The sequence below is a fragment of the Macrosteles quadrilineatus genome, unplaced genomic scaffold (genome assembly GCF_028750875.1).
Source record: "Macrosteles quadrilineatus isolate MER2022 unplaced genomic scaffold, UCM_ALF_1.0 Scaffold_7__1_contigs__length_78375512, whole genome shotgun sequence".
Lineage (NCBI taxonomy): Eukaryota > Metazoa > Arthropoda > Insecta > Hemiptera > Cicadellidae > Macrosteles > Macrosteles quadrilineatus.
The window spans coordinates 41,204,674-41,223,878 of record NW_026542600.1 but is presented as its reverse complement, the minus strand read 5'-3'; the positions used below and the strand labels follow the sequence as shown (position 1 = coordinate 41,223,878).

The 19,205-nt window shown below is 36.0% G+C and overlaps 1 protein-coding gene across 4 annotated transcripts in view; it reads right to left on the bottom strand.

Moving 5' to 3' along the window:
* The window catches only part of LOC128998015 (potassium voltage-gated channel protein Shal), a 121,490-nt gene that overhangs the window by 83,986 nt on the left and 18,299 nt on the right, over positions 1 to 19,205 (bottom strand). The window lies entirely within an intron of this gene.

Here is a 19,205-nt window from a genome sequence, read left to right as displayed (position 1 = left end):
AACAGTTTCATTTTTAGGATTTTTTTAAGTGAACATTCTGGGGATATTTTTTTCTGACATTACCATTTTACCAAAAACACTTTTCCCTGACTTAACCGACACTGGATAGGTAGGCTAGTAGTTAAATTGTCTTTAGTTAGTAAATTTGTAAGGAAGTGTTAATTGGGTAGGCTAGGGTGACCATCCAACATTAGTGTGACACATAGGTAGGACTGTATATGTTTGTTTTCTGATTTTATGTTGCAGGAGATCTTCCCACCTTTCCGGCCTAAGCAGCAGTCTCCCTAGTGAACAGTGTTGTGCATTTTGATTTTAAATTAAGCCTAACAAGAGGCATTAGCTGGTCTGTTATATTTAGTGGGTGTAAGGTCTCAGGCATGGTGTTAAATGGCCTGCAACCCAGTTTTTGTTAAATTGAAAAGCGGCGCTTTGCCAAATACAGGGTGTTTTTTGTTTGCTTAATGACCAGATTGCTTTGAATTAAAATCAGCACCTTGTAAATCAGTGTAGAGTCAGTGTTATATGTTCTATTAAATAAATTATTTGTCCTGCAATAGCCTGATTTCTCAGAATGCGATGTGCCCGATACGGTGCTGAACGGTTTGAATACACCGACGCGGGTGGCTCTTGCCGCTTTTCCGGCTGCGTGCTTGGTACCCAGGGTTCAGACTGTCCGCACGCTGAAGCGGAGCAACCCGTCTCGCGACCGGATTTCCCACAGCGCAGAGTTGAGCACAGAAAGAGCTACCAATCAAACCCACCAGGGGATTGGCGGAATCGACGAAGCAACCACAGTTTTCCAGGCCACAGCACCCAACGTTTTTCAAATTTTCAACCACACATTCCGCGTTTTCCTTTTCACCAAAACAATCAGCGACTTCCAAGGGCACATCAACCATCTCAGCGTTTTGTGTCAAACCGCGAGTCTCCGTCGATATTCCAAGCTCAGGGAAACTCCAAAGGGGAGCACCGTTAGGCACCGCAGCGCTTCCCCTTGTATAATCTGTAGGTCAGGAGCCCAAAAGGCAAAATTTTGTCAATAAACCTAAGGGTTCCCCAAGCATCCCGCCAAACGAGCTTTGTTACGTCACCCTAAATTTTAGGGGAATTTTTAAGGAAGCCCTCATAGATAACGGATCTTCGTTTTGTTTGCTGCCCTCTGAAACTTACCAGATCTTAAAGCGACATACCAACGCAGTCGTCAGTAAACACCCGAAAACATTTTCAGCAATATCCGCAGCCGGCGAACCCATAAATTTCAAATTTGCAGCAAAGATTCACTTTAAAATAAAACACCTTTCTTGGACGTATCCTTTTTTTGTCACTGATAAATTACCAGTTCCCGTTTTTTTTACAAAAACCAAGGCACTAATCAACATGTGCACACACTCTCTTAGTTTTCCATATGGATCACCTGGATCCCCAACAGCCTTTTCACTCATTTTCACCCCAATCACCGAGCAGAAAGACCTTCCCGTCAATATGGGGGAAAATTTAAATCCCCAACAACGCCAAGTTTTCTCTCAGTTGCTTTCAGAATTCCCTGAGACCATCACTAGCAAGTTAGGGCGAACGAACCTCTTGAAGTATCATATCCGCATCAAGGAAGCCAAAGTTGTGCGAAACAAACCGTATCAGTACGTCCCTCCCAATCTTCAGCTAATGCGGCAGCACATTGACGAGCTGCTACAGAAGGGAGTAATTAGACCCTCCACGTCGCAATATGCCTCCGCCGCCTTTCTAGTTCCCAAAAAGGGTGGGAAAACTCGCATGGTCGTCGACTATAGAAATTTAAACTCCATTTTGGAACTGGACGCCACGCCAATACCTACGATAGAAAGCGCCTTTCAGCATTTAGGTCACGCTCGTTGGTTCACACTCCTTGATCTGAACTCGGCATACAACCAAATTCCCCTGGCCGAGGAGTCTAAGCAATTCACGTCTTTTGTTGTTCTTGGGCTCAATATGAGTTTAATTTCACCACTTATGGTCTTACGTCTGGTTCTCACCTCCTTGATAGACAAGATTTTCGGCGACATAAAGTTCAAATACATATGCAATTTGTTTCAACGACTTGTGCGTATATAGTGATTTCACCTTTGAATGTGGAAAAGGTCAGGTCAGTAATTCAACGCCTCCGTGACTCAGGACTCACTGTCAATCCGGAAAATATCACAGTAGCCTCCAACAAAATTCAGTTCCTTGGCCATGTTTTTTCTATCACACTATTTCCATCCACCCTAGTAGGACACGCCCAAAAGATGAATTTCCCATCCCCAAGAACATCAAACCGTTATCCCGCTTCCTAGGAATGGCAGCTTTCTACGCCCGTTTTATTAAAGATTATGCATCAATAACAGGACCTTTGAATCAACTAAAGAAAAAGGGTGTACCTTTAGTTTTGGCCCCGACCAGATGACAGCCTTTCAAGCCTTAAAGAAGGCAATGGTTTCCTCCACCATTCTCCGCATGCCCGATTTCAACCGACAATTCGTTGTCCACACGGATGCTTCCGGCTCATCAATCGGAGCAGTCCTTCTTCAGCCCCATGGTGATCAGTTGTTCCCGGCTCCTATGCTTCCCGAGCTCTAAATAAGCACGAACTCAATTACTCAACAGTTCAACTCGAATGCCTTGCAGTAGTCTTTGCCTTGCAGAAATATGATCAGTACTTAAAACACCGAGAGTTCGAACTTCACTAGGACTGCTCAGCCTTCACTTGGCTTCACTCAATCACCCCCGTAAGATTGGCAAGATTGCACGTTGGATTTCTTTCATTAACTCCTTTCAGTTCGAAATTTACCACATTCGTGGAAGCGACAATGTTATTGCTGAATGCCTGTCCCGACTCTTTGAAAACACATAACCAACACCCTAAGTATATATATAAGTAACACCCCCCACAGCACAACCATCAATTTTATCTCTTTTTTCACTACCTGAGGCCTTCAAGAACATCTCAAATCATCAACTTGTTGATCCCGACCTTAGGAAAATAATTAGATCCGCAAATAAACCTCCAAATTATTCCGACGACAACAACACCCTTCTTTACCGTCTGCCGAACCAAACAAAACCCAGAGCTCCCAAGCTTTTCGATCTTTTATTTGCCTACTACCACGAATCACCCACTTCAGCCCACCTGGGCATCAGCAAAACCCAAATTCGCTATTTGTTGTTAACAAACCAAATGGAGAGTTAAGACTGTGCATTATTCCTGAAGACCTGAATGAGGAAATTTTGCGGCCTTATTATCAAATCCATTCGAAGAAATATCGTCTAAGATGACGGGAGCAAAAGTGTTTAGTACTTTAGATACAAATGTGGTTTTTGGCACATTAAATTAACAGAAAGATCCTCGGACCTTTGCACATTCAATGCTCCATTCGGAAGGTATACATTTTTGCGTTTGCCATATGGGGTTTGTTCAGCCTCTGAGGTTTTTCAGCAACGTGTGAAACAAATCTTTGAATCCATAGAAGGTGTTGAAGTATACATAGATGATCTCATAATATGGGGTCGTGACAAAGATGAACATGCTTAACCCAAGTAAATGTAAAATAGGGGTAGATGAAATCAGGTATTTAGGCCATTGTGTTTCACACAAAGGTATTTCTGTAGACGATGAAAAAGTCAAAGCGATCACTGAGATGCAGTGTCCTAACGACAAAAAGTCATTAGAAAGATTTCTTGGTATGGTGACCTACATAATTAAATTCATACCTAATGTGTCAGAGCTAACATCTCCTTTGAGAGCAATTTGAAAAAAAAATGCGAAACCGCAGTGGTCTTTCGAACAGGAACAAGAGTTTATAAAAATAAAGTCGTTTCTTGCGTCAAATCGAAATCGATCACCACTTACCATCTTTTGTATATTTACCGTCTTGTGAGTAACAGTATAAACGTAAATATATGTTTTAAATGTTATAAGACGTATCTTTATTTACTTTCCGTAAATGTAATAACACGTACAATGCTGATCAAGAAGTTATACAGTATTTTGATAGTGAAAAACCAGTTTTGTTGACGGTTGATAGTAGTCAAAGCGGGATGGGTGCAGCCCTAATTCAGAATAACCTACCTGTTGCGTATGTATCGAAAGCCTTAAGTGACACCCAAAAAACATACGCACGGATAGAAAAGGAGATGTTGGCAATTGTTTTTCCGTGTGAACGATTTCATCAATTTGTCTATGGCAGACATTTCATTGTTGAAACGGATTGTAAATCCCTGGTATCTATAGTAAAAAAGAATATTGAACAATGTCCTCCCAGAATGCAGCGTATGTTGTTGAAACTTCAACAGTATTTTGATTTGGTTTACAAGCAAGGTAAGGAATTTTCATCGCAGACATGTTGTCTCGAGAATTCAATGTTTCAGATGATTCAGACCTTGATTTAGACACTAAGGATATTGAAGCATATGTATCTACTCTACTATTGAAGCCGACATAAATGTGAGTAATGGTCATCTAGCTAGGATAAAAACCTTGTAAATATTGATGATGAAATGTGTGTGCTACGGAGTATCGTTCTAAATCTAGTTAAGTTAAATCTAGTTAATCGTTCTAAATCTTAACTAAAAATCTAGTTAATAAATGCGAACATGACCAAAATGATATACTGCTTATCGATGTATTTGCTTATCGTTACTCAGTTCTTTCTAGGTCCAAGTTTTTCACATGTATACTTTACTCTTATTATTGTTATATTTGACATTCCTTTCATTGTTATTATTATGGGTTATCTAGTCATAATGAGCAATTTACTACTCAATCAAACTGTAAAATTGGTGTAAATTCGTTGGCAAATAAATAAATAAATATGTTTTTAGCGCTTATCGAATACAGGAACACTCCTGTATCTTCTACTTTGCCTTCTCCTTGTTGAGATATTGAGATATTCTCCTTGAGATATTGTTTAGCAGAAAGGTAAGAGGACTACATCCTCATGACAACAAAGAACTAAAACCTAAAGTTAATAGATTTGTTAAGACTCATCTGTTACAAAGACAACAATCTCAGAAGAAGTACTAAGTACTATGAGGTAGGTTCAAAAGAATTGTCCAACTTACATTCTAATGAAAATGTGTTGATGAAGTTAGATGATAAGAAGTGGGTCAGAGGTAAAATTGTTAATCAAAGAAATGTACCTAGATCCTATGTTGTAAAATGTTTTGCAAATGACAGGTGTTACGTCAGAAACAGAAGGCATGTTCGCCCTTACCTAACAGGTTCGCCAAAGGTAAATGAAAATGAATGTAATGCTAGCTTAGGTCCAAAGGTTACCCAAACAAGACCTACCACCCAAAAAAACCTATCCTATCCCCTCCATCTAGAGGTTCGTCGTCACCCATTGGTCCTTCTCCGACCAATCCTGGTTCTTCGACCAACATCACTGGAAGTCCTCGATTATCTTTACCTCATACCATACCTAATGAAGACCTACCTCCTGTAACTAGTCCTAAAACTATCACCAGAAGCCGCTACGGTAGGATAGTCAATCCTCCCAAGAAACTGAATTTGTAATAGGCTATGAACGAATAGGCTAATAGGCTATGAGTGAATTTATTTGTTAGTCATCAATCACAATTCTTTATTTAAATTTTTGGCAGTTTATATTTTATCTTTTATAATTTATGGTACTTAAGTTTCAAGAAAATGAATTTGAATTATATTTTAGGTTATAATATGTCTTTTCACATCTAAATGGTTCTTGTGTTTTGTAAAGTTAAACTAGAAAATTCTTTTAGCAATTGTGTCTTTTCACATCTGACGGTACTTATGTTTATATAAAAAAAATGTTTTGAGTGGAAAATTGTTTTAGGTTATATTTTGTCTTTTTAAATCTGGTGTTTCTTATAGGTGAAATTTGATTATTGTACAACTTTGAGTAATAATTATTTATTTTATATTGTTAATTAGATCAAATGTGAATTTTAGTTTCATTTTAATAATGTTGGAGAGAGGGTTGAATCATAAGAAAAAATATACTTGATTTGTTTAATGACTTGTTCTAATTTTTTATTTGATAAAAATATGTTTTTAATTTTGAGCTAGGCTATACAGGGTGTCCATAAAAAAACGTTTCAGGACTTTGGGAAATGAATCCCCATACTAAAAGGAAGAAAAAAGTTTAAGGGAAGGTATGTCCGAAAATGCATATTTACCCAGATATCCGCCATTTTGTTTTTTATACAAAAATATTTTTGAGTGTACGTGCGACCAAGTAACCGGTATTCCTGGTTAGGATTGAGGGGTAACCCTCATTCCGAAGGGTTGCTTCGGCAGCCGGTGAGCTTGATGGCCTTAAGCCATCCACCCATGGTGTGTCAAGGTTGGTGCGTAAGCTCCGGCCGACACTATGGGGTCCGGGTTATGTTTAGTTATAGGTACCGGGTAGCCGTCAGGGGGTTTTGGCTCCTTCGACAAAGAAATGAAATGAATGAGACATGAAGAAAACGTAAAGAATTATTTTACGAGCTACGTTTAACCAAAAAGTATGTACAAAAAATTTATTTATTGTAAACAGTTAATATGTTTAAGCATTTAAATTAATACTTTACGTAGTCATCATATCCTAGATTGGTAAAACTGTAATAGTTTATTTTTATTATTTTAAAATGCTATCCATATAAATACAGATGTTGCGACGGCCAGGCTTAAAAATAAATTCACCATAAAGGGTAATTTATTCATCGTTGTTATCTAATTACTAATTTATTTTATAGTCTGATTATATATTTATCTGACTTATTATTGTCCTGCTTATATTTTTACCATACGGTGCAATTCCAACCTAATCAGGTACTCCAAGATTTTCCAATTGCACTAGAACATTCAACAACCTATGTTTATTCTTCATAAACGCAAACCTCTTAGCCATCGAATGTTCCATGAAAATGAGCTCTTCTCAATTCAATTGAGACACAGAGTGGATGAAAAGTAGCTTGCACCCCCTCCCCATACTTTTGAACCTTTCGAGATATTTGAAATCGGTTTGTGGCAATCTTCTTAAATATAAAGGGCTACAAAAATGATGGTTAATTTAGAAAATTTTGCCCTTGTGGGTAGGGGGTAGCTCAAAATGTTCAAACGGCAAGTGTAGTCGAGTTTGATATCATTTTAATAATTTTTAGCTGCCATTTTGTTAATAGTGGTCCGATTTCTATTTTTTTTATGTCAATTGTTTAGTTTTGTCAAGACCTGTAAAATGATAGCAAACTCGACCATACTTCCTATTTGAAAATTTTGAGCTACCCCTACCATCACTACCCCTAATTGCAAAATTTACAAAATTAACAATCATTATTCTAACAGCCCCTTATATTTAAAAGGTTTGCCGCAAACTGATTTCAAATATCTCAAAAGGTTCTAAAGTTAAGGGGGGGGGGGGTGCAAGTTACTTTTCAGCCACCCTGTATAGTAGCACGACTATGCTAAGTGTGAAGGATTATAACAAATAGTTTCATTGTTGAAATTCAATTCACTTTAAATTTATTTTAACGTATACTCCTAAAACATGTGCGTTTATAGGATTATCATCTAAATCTGTGGAATTATTTTTTTATCAGATTTATGAAGAGATTTAAATTAGAGAAAGTTTTTAATTGAAATACCCGTTGGGCAATTGAGGTTGAGGTTGTCATTCTTGCCTTAGCAATTGGACCAGTAATATATCCTGTGACTTTCTAAAAAAACAAGAAAATTTGCTACACCTACGAATTGATGGTTAATGTCACCAGCTACTGTTGGTCGTTGATATGAGCCCCCCATTAGTTAAATTTGTAGGAAAGTGCACTAACTTAATTTAACTGAAGCAGATGGGTATATATGTGCACTTCAGCCACGTGGTAGGGAACCTATGGGATACTGTATGCAGAGCAGAAAAGAATGATTTTAGTACAGTAATACATTATTTCGAGTATTTGTGTCTGTCAACTGTTTCACTCAAGCCAGATCTCCTTGAGACCACATGTTCCTCCGGTCTATTAACATGGAGTCCGCGAGAAGTATGATGTCCCCTTTCCAGGGGGTTTCCAGCTCTGACCACACATCGTGACACATTTCATTAGATATTTTGCAAATGCTTCCCTTATCTTTGTTAAAGGACCTAAAGGTTTGTCTATGTTTGAGATCGGTGAGCGATAGATAGACTTGATCTTTCACAAACCCCAGGTAAAAGAATCACACCACAGATTTCGTCTAAATAAACCATTCAATACTGTGATTCCAAGTACTTAATTACTTTCCGTCTCCGGAAATCAGACTTCGCTTTTCAAAAAATTAGCTACCGATATGGCTTTGTCATTCGTTTGTAAAAGATCATCTAATGTGCAATACTAATCTAGGCGTGGACAGATCAGCAGATGGCCAGGATCCTGAACAGCACTACACGCACACTAGATGTTTTCTTCGTCTGGTAAGAGACCCCATTTCTGCATTTTTGTCTTGCATTTTGTTATCTCGACCCTGATTCAATTTAGGGGCTTCCACACCGTGTAATGCAGGCCTCCACCAGGAGCCAGTTCCTCCCTGGCTGGTATGGGAGTGTTAGTCAACGTGACCTCCCACCTTGCCACCCGATTGCTTAAGAGTGATCCATCAAGAACTCGTGTCCGTCCGTGAAAGAAAGCTCTTTCTGGACCAAAGCCGTCGCTCCGCAGGTTGGTGGCCGTGTAATGGGTGACGAGGGTCCGTCTCTCGCTTAGTCCTTTCTACGTCGGCAGCGACATCACGTCGGATTGATGGAGAAGCGATCCCTATGATAGGATAGAGTTTGTGTACTGGGGTTGGTTTCAAACACCCAGTTATAATCCGAGCCATGTCATTGACTGCAATGCCAACCTTTTTTGCATGTGACGATGCATTCCATACTGGTGCAGCGTACTCCGCAACCGACACACTGAGCGCTAAAGCTGAGGTTCTGAGGACATTAGGGTTAGCATCCCAGCATCTGCTGGTGAGCTTCGTGATTCCAAGTGCACCTCCACATTGCAACTTTGTTTTGAAATTCAAACGTACTAACAATGGAACAGATGACTACTGTTGAAGGACACTTAAAGACACAAGCTTTCAAACTAGCCAAAGTTGACTTTTCAACGACCCTTGGTTACACGTAAGCTGTAGATTGTATACATTCTTCCTGGGACACCCTGTATTACTATATCTTCACAAACGTGTATTACTGTTAGCAAACGCTAACTCTAACTGCGCATCGAAGTCAATAAGCTAAATGTGATCTGATTCAAATGTCATTTACAATGATACTAGTATTTAGAAAATGAGTTTTAGCTCTAAACAGCTGGTCAGTCATGAAGTAAATCTGCTTCCGCTTCCCATAGCGTTCGCTGTAACCTATTCTCCCCTCTATAACGAGGGTTTTGAAAATATATAATGGACAGATAAGTTATTTTATTTAGAAAGCTTGCGATTCATATCATACATTTTGACACAAGGGCAACCGTAAAAACCCAAATGTTCCAAGTTGTTTGCTTACAAGACAAATCATAGATTTACCAACAATAAAACGATCCGTTTACCAACATAATCTTCTACCTCTGTTTGTGACCAACCGGTCACAGTGACTGTACTGTGATTGCCAATTAACTTAGGAGAACATAATTTTATTGCTGACTTATTAAACTTAGTATTAGTATTACAACTACTGTACTGATATAACTATTTAATAAGTTATAAATAATTAATTAACTAACTAATACTATAATGATTAACTTAACTAATTAAAGTTAATTATGGGTCTATAAAACAGTGAGATTCTAAATCACCATATCAAACACAACTGGTCTTCACACATACACAAATAAAATTGTCATCACTCCTTGCCGAAAGTAACTATTTTCGATAACGGCTGATATGAAAGAAAGTAGTTGTTTCCCAACCCCTAATTTAGAGCAAGGGAAAACGATCGGCTGATTTTCCCTCACTCTCGATTAGTTCTCCGTTTATCCATCAGGTTTGTTTTAATGATTTAAATCAGCTGTTTTTATTGTTGCACAAACTAAATGTATACAGAAACAGGCATTAGTTTGTTTTGTTGTGTTTTTAGCATAGTTCGTGTTTTAAATTGCTCAAAGTATGTCTAACTTTACTGATAATTTGATGAAAACAGCTTTAGATTAATCAGCTTCTACCAGAGAAATCACGGGAAAGATAAGAAGAGGAATACAGAATGTTAAGAAACTGACAAAAATTACAAAATGTTAAGTCAATTAAAGTAAGTGACGAAGTAAATTAATATATTTATCTAACCAATCTACAATTATGAATGCGTATAATATGTTCGTTGTAAAGTGTATTTTCAATGATAAAGAGTAGTCGAAAACTAGTTTAATACTACTGAGATATGTTATTCTGAATGTGTGTATTTTTGCGTCGTGATGAAAAGTATCGTTCATAGCTCGTACCGAATGCTATTTTCCGGCACTTGCTCCACTATTCCCGTCCTCGGCTTTGCCTCGCACGTGAAATTTGGTTTTCCTACAGTTACCTAACAATGTACATGTTATCTCACTGATTTGAGAAAGCAAAGTGGCCAAATCGCTCATCAGTGAGACAATGTTAACATTGTCTCACTCTAATTACTTTGTCTCACTCCAGATTTGCAACGTGAAGGCACGAAATAGTGAGCGCGTAACATGCAGACAAGGTCGTATGCGCGCGAAATACGTTGGCAGCACTGGCTGTAAATCAGCTGGTCAGCTGTTGTACTGTTGTATTTGTCACTTCACATTAAATGTTATATTAAAAGTTCACTTCTGTGTAAAACTAGGTTATGTTTCTTCACCAATTTATTTGTTTTATGGTAACTGTAGGAAAAGTATAATGTGCAACTCGAGTGCAAAGTACAATTGCCTCACTCGAGACCCGTGCTCGGCTTTGCCTCACACTTGAAACTTGAGCGCGCGTCGGAAAATGCCACATTCGGTCCTAGTAATGAAATATACCATTCCATAACAGCTAAATTGTAAAACGGCCATAAACAATAAACATTCTGTATTCATTATACACAAGATTTCAGGATTAAATATTTCAGCAAAACCTACTAAACAAGCTATTTGAATGAAATACCAAGAATCTTTCCAACATTACTTTAACAATGCAAACTAATGACGTGTTGGCTTCAAATTTAATTGGCGATAGAGCTGTCCAATAATGCATTGCATTTTGGTGAACAGATGGAATTGTATAGAAATAATTTTCAATAAGCATTATTGTTTATGTTTTTTTCTTCATAGTTAATGCTTAATACATGTCAAGAACTGACATTCTAATAGCCAGCCATGTTATTTCTATTCTGTGATTTCTAACTGTGTATTATTAGCGAATTTCCCTATAGGGAAGTAGCTATTACCGTAGGAGGCACGGTAAGACCTAGACCCGGGACCGATTTACTTTTTCATTTTGATGTCCCCAGAGGCCAAAAACACCATTCGTTCAAATTTTTATATATCTATATATATATATATATATATATATATATATATATATATATATATATATATACGTCCGTGAACGCGATAACTTGAGTAATTTTTGTCCGATTTTGATGAAATTTGGTTTAAAGGTGTAAAGCGGGATAAACTTGAATGAGTTCGCGAACCAGCACGATCGGACCATGGGAACGGGGCTTTACGGGGGGTTTTATGGGGTAAAAATTGGTTTTTCTCACTTTTGACCCTCAAAACACAAAATTTCCCGATTTCTCTTTAGACCTTTTTAAAGAGCTTAAAAAAACAAATAATTTAGTATATAAAAGTATTTTTGTTCGATTATTAGTAACAGAGAAAATTGAAAAAATTCTAAATTTAAAATTCCCATGTTATTGTTATGGAGAATATTGTCAAATGTTGTAGTTTGCTTGTTTATGGATATATTTCGATCAAACTTGGCAAATTTATTTATTTTGTACTAAGCTATCAATATTTTACTCAAAAACACACTTTATTAGTTTCCTTGTAGCAGCAAACCTAGGTACTCGTTAAACCTAATGTTATTAAAATATATTTAACTGAAAATCAATTCGGACAAATGGAAATTCGCTTAGTCGGCAGGTTTGCTGCGGCGGGGGTATTTTGTGTTCATATAATTATTATTTACAGCTAATGTAAAGCGACGAGTTCTGATTTACTCCGAAAACTTTATAAAACCCATTTAATTTATTAGTGAATTAAAACGTTTTCAAATTATTTGAAATAATATGTTGTGTCAATTAGCTGGTGTTTCATGAAACTAAAAAATTATCTCTCTGAAATGAATTTAACAATAAAATTGACTCAATTATTTCAATGCATAGTAACAGATGAATGGTAACAGAAGGATGGCTTTTCATGGATAGGCTTTTATAGTTGAACAATTGCCATTTTGTTAATTTAATTATGCAAACGTTAATTAGTAACTAATTGTTACTTTTAACAAAAGCCCAATTGATTGCATTTACACAAAATATCAGATTATGGTTATACGATATTATAATTTCTCAATATGAATTTATTTTTTTACCTTCAACTTTGAACTTCCTTTTTATATTTTAGTGGCCGAAACAGTTACATGTTTCTTTAAGAATAGAATATTTATGTTTTAAGTTCATAACATTTAATATTGGCTATAATTTTATCCGTATAAATGAAAACTTAAAAAACAACTCGATATTACATTTTTACAATTTTCTCATGCTAACACATTGTATTTACACACACCTCTTATTTTGACATTTTAACATCTGGTTGAAGTAAGATTCCCGCTTACAGGGTGCTACGTAAAGCCTTGCGTTTTATTTAAACTACTAATGATATTAGCAATTTGTAAAAGTCTAGGGGTCACTAATCATGTTTAGACATCGATAGCGGAGGATTCTTAAACACATTTATAAACAGTTTAAACGCCAAACACAAAGAAACCTTATAGTAACTACCACATACAGCACTAAAACCAATTGCTTATGGTATTTGCGAAGCCCCCAATCACTTGTACAGCTTCCACCCCGAGCTCCGTACTTGAAAGCGACACGTTTGTCAAAACATTAAACCATTCCAGATTTCATTAATATATTGATAAAATAAAAGGATCACCTTATCCAACCACAGTTGCTAGTATGACGACTAGTTTCGTTCCTTAAAACTTCGTCAGGTCATTGTATGCAACCACAGCTCCCACAGCTTCGATGTATTAATACATTGTGGTATGCCAACAGATTCTTTAAAATACTGTCAAAATCACAATGATCGAAACTTGTCATGTTAATCAAATAATTAAAATGGAATAAAATGTGATAATACTGGTTAAAACTGTAAAGGCTGGCCAGCACTGTCTTATCACTGCCACTGACTAAATAACACTGACTGAATCATGAGGTTTTTTTCTTCTCTCCAGTGCCACCTGTAATTAAGTTTGTTTTGTTCTTCTTATTTCATATTTCTATAATTTGTAGCTTGTCAAAATATATATCAAATACAATATTTGACTGGAAAGAAGTCTGATCATATAAAATTTTAAATGGGTCCAGTTCTTTAGCTTTGTAGATGGGGAATTCTTCTTTAACATCAAGCTTAAAACTGTTGATAACACTTTAACTATTTCTATGTTCTTATCAATAGATGTGTAGTTGTGTGATTCTGATATTAAATGTTCAGCATAACTGGATTGCTGATGTGATCTTTTAGGTATATCTGGAAGATGAGTATATTTGAAAGATATTACTTCTCCCGTAGGTTTGTAGCTTATTGTTTGCTTGATTTATTTTGTAAGCTATTTTATGATTTAAAATGTAGTATAGTATTAGACTTTGTGACAAATCACCTGTCAAGAGAATTGATGCAATGTGATGATGTTTAATAAATAAATAAATATATGTTCTTTAAATCTGTGTTTGAAAGATCTTCCAGTTTGGCCGATGTAGTACTTTGGACAGTCGTCACAGTTAATTCTATAGATGCCTGATTTTTCATAGCTGTTTGTGGTGACAGGTTTGGAGTGAAAAAACTTTTGAAGTGTGTTGTTTACAGAATGTGCGACCGTCGTATTGTTTATATTAAATATTGTATGGCGTTGTTCATTTTCCATAGTATGTACTGTATTTTAATGTATGTCTTCTCTGACTTTTCTTTGTTGATATTCTTGTTCAGCTTTTTCTTTTATATTATGGAATCAATCATTTGAGGTTTGTACCCGTTTACGCTGGCGATATGCTTAATAGTGAAGTATTCCTTTTTATAAGCTTCTTGGCTCAAAGGGTATGATAATAGTCTATGAACCATGGAGTTATGTGCTGCAAGTTTATGTGACCAAGGGTGGTTTGATGTTTTACTAATTGTGAGGTCCGTTGCAGTTGGTTTTTGGTATATTTCAAACTCAAAATATTTGTTTGATTTCTTAATTATGTTGATTGCCCGGGTTTCTTCTAATTCTAAAGTGAACTTGATGTTGCTATGGATGTTATTGAGCTGAGATAATATTGACTGAGCCAGTCAATTATATATTCCAACCAAGGGTCACATGAATAATGAATCAAAATAGTTTATATTTCATCACTAGAGTGTAAAGTGAGTCTTCGATATAAGGAGCTCAAGTTTAACTTTGCATAATGATTGATGGTCGAAAAGACACTTTTCCCCATTCGTATCATATTTTTGTCGTGTTGAATTGGTATTTAAATTAATATTCAATTACGAATCAAAGAATTTGTGAATTGTTTATATTTCTAAGTTAACTGAAAATTTCCTCATAGCCAAATACACAAACAGTTGTCACTGATAATTCAGCTATATCACTACGCCAATGCAATAAGAATATCAAGTTCAAATTACATTAAAAAGTTTAAAATATGGTTAGTCTAATTTTCCTGAGAATGGACTGGAGTAGCATTGTGTTATTGTGTATAATTACATTATACAAAGATTTAGGATAGATTTCTTGAAGTACGAGTGGGTTGCCATGTACGATAATTGTTATATAAGCCTACATATTAAAACTCACATACCTTTATACACCTTTATGACATTTAAATTGGTTTTATTGAGCCTGGTGTTCGTAAAAATCATTTTTCAATCAACGGCTTGAACATAAAAAGAATGTTAATAGTGTGCCACTATTATGTACATTGTAAGCCATTATTTAAGAAACTTGGAATTTTAACTGTCACTTCTCTGTATATTTTAGATTGTTTATTGTATATTAAAAATAATATTAGAGAGTTCCCTACAAATGATTCAGTTCATAGCTATTTTACCAGACAAAACAAGTTTCTCCGTCCAAACCAATGTAATTTTATGACCACAATCAATAAGTTGAGTAGATTTGGCAAATATGTTACCTGATTCGATTAAATTTCTTGAAATAAAACAATTTAAATTTACTATTAGAAATATCTTGTTTGATTTATGTGTGTATAAAGTCAAAGAATTTGTAGAACATATTAAGTTGGTTTATGAAAATATTGTGATGAAAACTGTATGACGTAGCTGTACGTGTATTTAACGTTGATGGCAATAAATGGATTTGATTTGATTGGATAAATACTTCTTAAATGTATGCATAACACATTTATAGGCAACATTTAAATGTGTCTTGAATAAAAGGTGACTAAAAATATATACATACGATGAAATATGTGTTGTTAATAATGTTATGTACACTATCGTTTGTTGAATCCAGTATAAGCACAATACCTTCGTGTATATTGGGAGTAATAAAAGAGTGATGCGGATATTAAACATGAATAAAATCGTCCATGTGCAAAATGTTAATATTGCAAAATAACTTTGAGAAATAGGCTTCAAACAACGATAAGCTTATAACGATTGGCTTTATTATTACGAGCTGAATTCGTGTAAGAATACGCTAATGATCCTATTTTCATTTTTCATTTTTCACCAATATCGCCATATACATTTTTAGTTGAAAAGTAAACTTTTAAAACCACAGGTAAAATTAAAATCCATCCCTAGATATTGGAGTGCATTTTAACCATCTATATTGAGACTTTGTCTACATAGGCCTACGACAAAGAGAGTTTTAATTTCCCTCTTCAATATATATATGTTTTAATGCTATTCCATAAAAATTTGCATCATTATTTTACGTACAGTAACTTAGCGGACGCATAGGTAGCCTAAGTCTTCTGGTTCCAATAATTATTCGTAAAATGTTTTGGCTAATTGAAAACACAATATGTGTGTACAGTTGTAAAAAAATGTGTATTGCTCCGTCATCAACTCTGTATTGATAGAAGTACAACTGAAATCTGTAGCCAATGTTTATTGGAATAAACAATTCATTTATTCATTCACTCATAAGTATACTGGTGATTAAGTTCAGGTTTTTTTTAGATTTTGTTTGTTTTATTCTTTTTATTTCAACGTTCTGTATACCAAGTAATTATTGTATTAAAACTATGTGGTATTAATATCGAAACTCGTACAATCTGTAACAAAGTTTGAGAAGATAAAATATTGTTATATCGAGGAACACTGCCACCAAACACAAGACTATACACAGAGTAGATTTTTGTAAACATTTGAAGTAAAATAAAAACGTGGTACAATCTGTTGAGATGGTCTATCAACTATGACAATATTCTGTGTCAAGTGATAAATCAATCATCTGTTTGCATGGATTTGAACTGTTGGTTGGATTGCTTGGCTTCAAATGTTTACATTGTCTCCAAAGTATACTATGTGTATAGTCAATGCTTCCACATAACTAGGACTATAGAATGTGTTTAAAGGATATGGATTAATTAAATACTGTGATTCGTGGTTTGGTGGACACTACCAGCGACTACTAGGGGCTCTGCAGAAGCGTAATTGTGGATACGATCACTTCAAGGTCCTCGAGATTCATGTTAAAATGATTTGGCAACAGTTCAGTAAGAAGACTGCGAGAGTAGGGCAAGGGCCGCAGTGATGGGTGACTGTGGGGGATGATGGGGGTGGCAAGTGCGGGGGGGGGTGGTAATCAATACAGTGAGCTGCAATTGATGCCAGCACATCTCATGTCGGCATGGTCACGATACACGATAGATAGTGATGCATCATAAGATACGAGAATTAAAAAAATTTAATAATCGAGAATGAGAGCCAGTAAACAGATTGTCACAGTTAATAGTTTAATTTTCATCTTTATCCATTTGTAACACTTAATAAGTTTCAAAGTTACTGTGTGTCCTCTATCTAGGTTAAACTCCACACTAGGATAAACAGTTGTTCGCACTTTGAATATTATTTTTTTCGATTTTGTGTTGAAAACAAGCCCTACGTTTTAACTTTATGCTTTGTATATTCAATAAGAGTAATAAAAACACATTCCTACACAAACCAGGGTGGGATAACGTTTAGAGAAAACACCGTAATCAATCATAGACTGAAAGTTCTGCCTGGTTCAAGCTCTTTTAAGAATTTCACAAAATCTGACACGGGAATTTGGTTTACACCGCAAACAAATTCTACCGCAGCTGGAATAGAAGTGATCAATTGATAATTTATAGTATAAAACCAGAGGATTCAATCTTCTCTTCTTGTCTGGTCCTCCCGACGCCGCTGATAAATTTCCTTCCTCTCCGCCACCAAAGATTTTGAAATGGATTACTCTAGCATCCACAAGGACGGCGGGTTCGGTAGGCAGATGCTACCCTGAGTGCTTCCTGACGATGCACTCGAGTGAGCCGCACCCGATATACCTCCTTTAGTGCTAGTACTGACAGAAACACATACATCACCAACATTCTGCAATTGGACCGAGGACCTCCGATATTGGCTATTAACCGGCTATGGAAAGAAACCACCTTAGCTGCCTTGTCCGCCGTATGGAAGATCCAATCCCACCAGCTAAGATTACCCAAGGTACTTGGTGATATGAATGGTTTGAACTTCGACGTCCCCTGCTTTCAATGGTGTCAATTCTCTTTTTGGTCAGAATCACAATCTCGGTTTCGCTCAGAGTGAGCTAGAGACCGTGGATTGCCATCTATGCGCTAAAAGTCCGTTTCAGATTAAGCTAGGCCAGCTCAACGCTACGTGCAACTGTTTAAGCTGCAATGTCATCTGCGTACCCAAGTCACTTTAAAAATGTATGTACCGTTGAGGAAATAAATAAATATATTTGCTGTTCATTTAACTCTTTTGCGACTAGAATCACCTAATGATCAAGATACAATGTATATTATGTCATGTGGCAGGTAGGCCTAGATGTAAATCGGTGCAATTGTTCACTTACTTATTCTCTTTGGCGTCTGTATCTACGTCACAATCAAGATACAATGTTTATTATGTGGCAGGTAGGCCTAGATTTAGAGTGATGCAACTATTCGCTATTCTATTTGACGTCCAGTGCAGGGGAGGGGGTGCGGGCGGTCTTCCGTTCCAGAAATACGACTGGCGAGAGGTTTGTTTAGCTTTAGATCAAATAAACGCCGCGCAGCTTCTTGTTTCTTCGTGTCCTCTTGTTGTTTTGTATCTAAATTATTTTGTTACTAGCCATATGAAGGTAAAATAAACTCTTAGCAATAATATTTAGAGTCAATGTGGCTTTAAAACTCTTGTATGCCCACGGTCTTCATGGGCGGCACTTACTGCCAGTAGTGGTATTATTGATGTTTCCATATGAATCTAAGCACTTTCCCCTCAAAATAACAAAAAACATATAAGATAAAATCAATTAAACCCCCGATGTTTAATGGTTACGATTGTCTTGTTAAATTGTTATTATTTTAAATTTGATTTCTGTATATTCTTTTGTATATAGCCACGATGCATCATGCTTCCTATTATGTATTAGTATATTTGCCGTTGGAATGAAATAAATAAATGAATGAAATAAATAAATACCTATAGGTCTACTGATTAAAAAGACTACTCACGATTTTATGAGGAACAATTTTACTATTACTATTACTAATGCATGTTCTCTTTTCTTTAATATTAAAGATAAATTCCCCTGTACCTTTAATTCACAATTTTAGATTTTTTGAAAATATCAACAAATATCAAAATACCAGCGAAATATCAAACTAAACCAATTAAAACAACGTGTTAATGAGATTAAATAAGACATTCTTGCTTCATGCTTTACAATGCTTCGTATTAAAGGTCGAGTGGTTCATATTTAACACAAATATTATTTTATAAACGCATGCTGCTAGGTAATTTTTAACTTAAAATAAAATGATGACGGACTAAATTGAATGGCAGTT